Source organism: Palaemon carinicauda, chromosome 12 (assembly GCF_036898095.1).
Source record: "Palaemon carinicauda isolate YSFRI2023 chromosome 12, ASM3689809v2, whole genome shotgun sequence".
NCBI classification, from domain to species: Eukaryota; Metazoa; Arthropoda; class Malacostraca; order Decapoda; family Palaemonidae; genus Palaemon; species Palaemon carinicauda.
In genome coordinates, this window is record NC_090736.1 from 116,427,059 (window position 1) to 116,433,767 (window position 6,709).

A 6,709-nucleotide genomic window follows, 5' to 3' on the forward strand; every position below is an offset into this window, starting at 1 on the left:
TTCCTCCTTTGGAGAGATTTTGTTTACGTGCAATTGATTGTTGACGACCTGGCTAATAATAAAAAGTTGATACGGCTACTTTGATTTAGATTATTGTTGATGACCCAGACCGAATGAATTTCCGATTGTTGATGATGATGATGATGATAGAGATGATGATAATGATGATGATAATATCCAGGACCCCAATCAGGGAGACAGCTGTGGGAAATTTTCACGCAGTGTAGTTGACCACGAATCTGTGATAGTGGTAGTTTGCCATAAAAGACAGTTTGGCTTTGTGTTGAGGATGGTGTTGATGTCACATAAAATATAATATATACATATTGGTTGTGGTCGATTTTAGTTTTAAGTTTGTTAGGGTTATTTTGGTTTATTTGAATGGTGTAACACTTATTTGAATGTTTTTTTTAGTATTAAGTGATTGTTTTAAGTTTTAAGAAATATAGTTTTAAGGTTATGTTTTGTTTTTATGTCCTTTTTGTCCAAGAGTCCCGCCGCTGATAACGTAAGGGGAAAGTTTGTGCTGCAGAAACAGTTGTCAGTTAGTGTGATCAAGGGTGTGGGGGTTGTTTTGCAACATCCCGCTACATTATTTTGGCACCCGAACATGGACTGCCGAGGTGGGATTGAAGCTAGACTCTTGGACAAAGGACTGTATTAGGTTAAGAAATTAATTGTAAGACTGAAAAAATGGAAGAGCAGAACAAGTTACTGAGGGAGGAATTGCGGTTGGTTAAAGAACGGGAGTAGAAGTTGATAGTTAAGAAAGAGAGGTTGAACTGTGAGAATGAGAAGATGCAGAGGAAACTGAGGGAAATTCAGGGAACTGTAGAGAGAGTGGAAGAGGGTTTTGAGATGAGGATGCAAGAGAATGAAGAACGAATGGAAGATATGATGGGGCAAGTAATTGGGATGATGCAAACTTTAATGGGTCGGAGGAGTGGCCTCTGCTACAGGTAAAGTGTTGATAATGGAAGAGAAGGTTAAGGTAGGTTATAATGGGAAAGGACGTGATAGTGATAGTAATAGTAATAGTGATAGTGAGATTGAAGATAAGGGGATTAAGTATAGTTAGGATGAACAGAAATATTATAAGAAGAATGAGAAGAAAGGTAAAAGTGAGGTGAAGAAAGAGAAGAAAAAGTGTCAGGATGATAGCAAGGATGATCATGAATGGGTGAAAGTGGTAAGTAAGAGAAAGGGTAAGAAGGGAATAGTTAAGGTTAGGAATTTGAGTGTGGAATTACATTCGTTATATTCTAGCGAGGAAGTAAGAAACAAGAGGGAAGGTAGCAGTAATGATGGCAGTGAGAATGAACATGATGTGTGTAAGACTGTGTTTATGGGAGAGGTACCTCGGTGTGAAAGGTTTAATGAGCATAGTAGGAGGGATGTATTCGAGTTTTTCAAGGAGTATGAGAGGTATTGTCAGGATAAGTATGGTGATAGTAAAAGAGTTTGGGCTAGGGCGTTAGGAGAATATTTAACTTGGTATGTGTTGATGATGTATGGTGTGATGATGAGTGTAGGTGATGTTGAGCAGGTAAAACGTATAAAAGGGAGTGTTAGGTATAAGCGTAAGAATGATTTTGATGAGGCAAGGATGAATGCAGGAGAAGCTATATCAATGTATGTATGTAGGTTGGAAACGTTAGCTAGGAAGAAGTATGGGGATGAAGGCATAAAAGAGAATAAGGAGTTAATGAGGAAGTTTTTGGCGACCATATCTGAGAATGTGAGTGAATTTATTAATTTGAAACGTAAGAAGAAGATGATGTGGACGTAAAAAAGATTGACATAGGATGATAATTTAGAGATAATTGAGGATTTCGAGTTGGATAGATGTATGAAAGAAAGTAAATTTGTGAGTGTAAGAAGTGGAATGGAGGAAAATGTGCCAGAATTTGTTAGTTTTAAAGATGTTGTTATGAGAGGACCGATGAGGGTAGCTGATAGTGTAGTAGATAGGAGTGTTAGGGCGAGTAATGTGGGAATACCTGTAAGGACAAATGAAGGGTTTAGGCAAGGGAATCAGGTTTGAAGGGATAGAATTGCTAGTGTGCAGCGAGGTAGGTCAGGTAGTTGTGTCCGTGAAGAGAAGTGTTATAGGTGTGGGAAATTAGGGCATAAAAAGAATGAGTGTAGATGGGCGTTAGGAGCATGTTTCGGGTGTGGACAGACCGGGCATCGTATTAGTGAGTGTAAAAAAGAGAAAGGGGTTAAATGTTATCGGTGTGGTATGACTGGGCACATAGCGAGTGGATGTCGTATTAATCGTATGAATGTGATTTTTGGTAATTGTGGTAAGGATGGTCATTATGCTAGAATGTGCAAGGAGCCGCGGGGTAATTGTACTGAATGTGGGGCAGATGGGCAAGTAGCTAGAGTATGTAGGAAGAAGGTATTAAGTCAGCTAGGATGTTTGGGAAGCTAGGGCGTAAGTTGGTTCAGCTGGGTGAGTTCTGTGTTGTAGAAGGAATTGGATCAATGCTTGTGAGAATGGGATGAATAATTGGTTGGAAATAAGCAAGTATGAACCTAGTATGCATGAGAAATTAGGGCTGGAAAATAAACAATTAGAGTTAGTTGAATATAGGAAAAAGAGCCATTTGAAAGATTCAATTGAGAAGAAAGTGCAAGGAAAATTTATATGTATGGGTAAGAATACGATAAAGTATGACAATGGTGTAAATGTGCAAGAGAGTGTGGAAGATAAATATGTTAATACAGATGAATCATGGCTGAGTAAGAACTATACATATAGTGTGTGTGGCTTTTCCTTAGATGATGTAGAAGAAAGGATGACGAATGCAAGAATGAGAGATAGGAGATTGGTAAGTAGCATGAATGAATCTTTTGCTAAAGTTGAGTATGTTTTTGATGAAAGGGATGAACTGTTTACATAAATGAGTGTAATTTTAGGGCCAGATGAGAACGAGGTAGATGGGATTGTACTTAATATATTAGATAATAGGGATTTAGATAGGAATAGTGTTAATATAGCGAATGATTGTGATAGGAAGATGTGAATAGAGATTGTATGAAGGCCCAGATACTCGGAGTAGAGGTCCTGTTCCTGACTGCGACTGGGTTATGAAAAAACATTAAGTAAGTGGTGTGTGAGACGGATTTGGCAAAGTAAGGGGGGGGGGGGGGGGGGGAGGAATATGGAGGATTAACTTTTGTTTTATTTTCATTCATTTTTTGTTTGCCAAATCCTGAGAGAGAGAGAGAGAGAAAGAGAGAGAGAGAGAGAGAGAGAGAGAGAGAGAGAGAGAGATGGGTAGTTAGTGTATCGATTGTTTGTTGTGAGAAAGACTGTTGGTGTAAATGAGATTTTTTGTTTATGTTTTTATTTAGGTTACGACAGTGGTGAATGTCTTGGGTGAATGCTTGTTTTGATTTGACTGCAGCTTGAGGCAGTTGCGTTTTTAAGTGCTGGATTACAATTTTATAAAATTTTTCGACCAGCGTGGAGGCGTCTATATTTCTCAAAAGCCGTGATTCCTCCTTTGGAGAGATTTTGTTTACGTGGAATCGATTGTTGACGACATGGCTAAAAATAAGAAAGTTGATACGGCTACTTTGATTTAGATTATTGTTGATGACCCAGGCCGAATGAATTTCCAATTGTTGATGATGATGATGATAGAGATGTTGATAATGATGATGATAATATCCAGGACCCCAATCAGGGAGACAGCTGTGGGAAATTTTCACACAGTGTAGTTGACCACGAAGCTATGATAGTAGTAGTTTGCCATAAAAGACAGTTTGGCTTTGTGTTGAGGACAGTGTTGATGTCCCATAAAATATAATATATACATATTGGTTGTGGTCGATTTTAGTGTTAAGTTTGTTAGGGTTATTTTGGTTTATTTGAATGGTGTAACAGTTATTTGAATGTTTTTTAGTATTAAGTGATTGTTTTAAGTTTTAAGAAATATAGTTTTAAGGCTAGGGTTTGTTTTTATGTCCTTTTTGTCCAAGAGTCCCGCTGCTGATAACGTAAGGGGAAGGTTTGTGCTGCAGAGACAGTTGTCAGCTAGTGTGATCAAGGGTGTGGGGGTTGTTTTGCAACGTCCCGCCACAATCCCATAAACCGATGAAAATTTCATTTAAGTATATAAAGTATTCAACGAGAAATTTACGGCGCTGAGAAAATTGGCCTGCCGCTGTTATAGAAAAAAGGCTACTGTGATTTTTCTACGACAAGTATCAATACAAATGTTGGTATGAATGTAGTTTACATAACACCCATCAAACCCTGTGAAAAAGATTTTGATATATCTAAATATTCAGAAGAAGTTCGCTCCTTCTCATTGATTTATTACCTAAATGTTGAACTAGCGGAAACAAAGCTTATTTATCTCTAAATAATTCCATAAAACTTAATTTGCATAAAGTGAACCCTCGCTACTTCGCGGCTCGACCATCGCAGATTCATCACTTCGCGGGTTTTTTCCATAACCCATATATATATACATATCGCAGATTTTCCGGAAATTTCGAAAATACCGAGAAATCTGAAGACCCCCAAATACGATATTTCGTTACCTGTAATTCCATTAATACTGTAATTAGTAATATCTGCTCTTACTGATTGTTCATTGCATTACATATGATATATAATTCAGCACAGAAAGAAATAAAACACGAAAAGAGAATGTGATCATACGATAATACAGTACTGTATACAGTACGTAGTAAAATTAAATCGAACATGAAACGCAAATCAGATGCAGTCATACCATATTAGAATGGTGTAAGGCTGCTGTTAGCTACTACTGTACTACAAATGTAATGGATGTGATTCTTTTCCATGAATCTTTTGTATGTATACGTACGTAGTACTGCATCCAATAATAATCTTTGTTGCAAAAATCACATTTCGAATAAGCGTACGAGAGAGAGAGAGAGAGAGAGAGAGAGAGAGAGAGAGAGAGAGAGAGAGAGAGAGAGAGAGACATCCTACAAAAGAATAAAATAGCATATGTAAAGCTACTGTATTATTATTATTGTTATTATTATTATTATTATTATTGTTGTTGTTGTTAATAAAATTATTATTGTTATTATTATTATCATCATTATTATTATTATTATTATTATTATTACTGTATTACAGTATTATCATACGGTAATTCAGTACAGTACTGTACTGTATACAGTACGTAGTAAAATTAAATCGAACATGAAACGCAAATCAGATGCAGTCATACCATATTAGAATGGTGTAAGGCTGCTGATGGCTACTACTGTACAGTACTACAAATGTAATGGATGTGCTTCTTTTCCATGAATCTTTGGTATGTATACGTATGTAGTACTGCATCCAATAATATTCTTTGTTACAAAAATCACATTTCGAATAAGCGTACGAGAGAGAGAGAGAGAGAGAGAGAGAGAGAGAGAGAGAGAGAGAGAGAGAGAGAGGAGAGAGAGAGAGAGAGAGACATCCTACAAAAGAATAAAATAGCATACGTAAAGCTGTTATTATTATTGTTACTATTATTATTATTGTTGTTGTTGTTAATAAAATTATTATTGTTATCATTATTATCATTATTATTATTATTATTATTATTATTACTGTATTATTATCATTATTTATTATTATTATTATTAATACTGTACGTACGGTATACGCGGGGTATCTTGTACTTTGAGTTGGTAACCTACGCATCATATAAGACGGGTTTTGATTGGTTCAAGCGCTGATAGATGACGAATCAGAACTCAAGTTTTGTTATCTACCCTGTGATTGGTGTTTTGCCCACATCTCCAACCCGCAGCATCTAGGTTCTCACCGGCCCGGGTCGTCTACTTTCTCTTATGCCGTATCGCTGAGTAGACGTTCTTAAGTTTGTGAAGTTTAATCTGTGCTGTGTGCGACTGTTTTAAGTTGAACTTTTTGTTGAACTTTCTGTTAAATCCTACTGTAAAATGCCTCCCAAGCGTTCTGCTTCTACTAAGGCTGGTTGTAAGCCTAAACGCCACCGAAGGATGATGACGATTGCTGAGAAGATGACGCTCCTCGATATGTTGAGAGATGGTAGAAGCTACGCGGCCGCAGCGCGCCATTTTGGAATCAACGAATCTACTGTTCGCTATATCAAGAAGGACGAGGCGAACATTAGAAAGACGGCTGCAATCACCTTTAGCAGATCAGCGAAGTGAGTCGTTACAACGCGTAATAAAACGATCGTACGCATGGAAGGTGCTTTAGCTGTGTGGATTGCCGACTGCCGGAAGAAGAACATAGCCTTGGATACGAACACCATCCGAACAAAGGCTTTGAGCTTGTATGAGAATTTGGCTGCAAAGGAACCTCAAGACGACGACGGCAACCATACTGAAGAAGATGATGATGCGGATGAACCTCAACCAGGGACATCCACTGATTCCCAGCCTCAGAAACAACGGTTTTCCGCCAACAAAGGATGGTTCACGAAGTTTCAGAAACGCTTCGCCCTGAAAAGCGTTTCCCTGCCTGGCGAGGCTGCTTCGGCTGACACTGCCGCTGCTGAAACTTACGTGAACCAGACATTCAAGAATATTATCGCTGAAGGTGGATACAAGCCGGAACAAGTGTTTAATTTGGATGAGACCGGCTTGTTTTGGAAGAGAATGCTGTCGCGAACTTTCCTGTTCAAAGAGGAAGCCAAAGCCTCTGGCTTTAAAGCATTCAAGGATCACGTTACCC

General features: G+C 38.1%; 1 pseudogene; it reads left to right on the top strand.

Annotated features, from left to right (window-relative positions):
- The first annotated feature begins 798 nt into the window (after positions 1-798).
- On the top strand, positions 799-2,227 carry LOC137651016 (uncharacterized; annotated as a pseudogene).
- Positions 2,228-6,709: the final 4,482 nt, after the last annotated feature.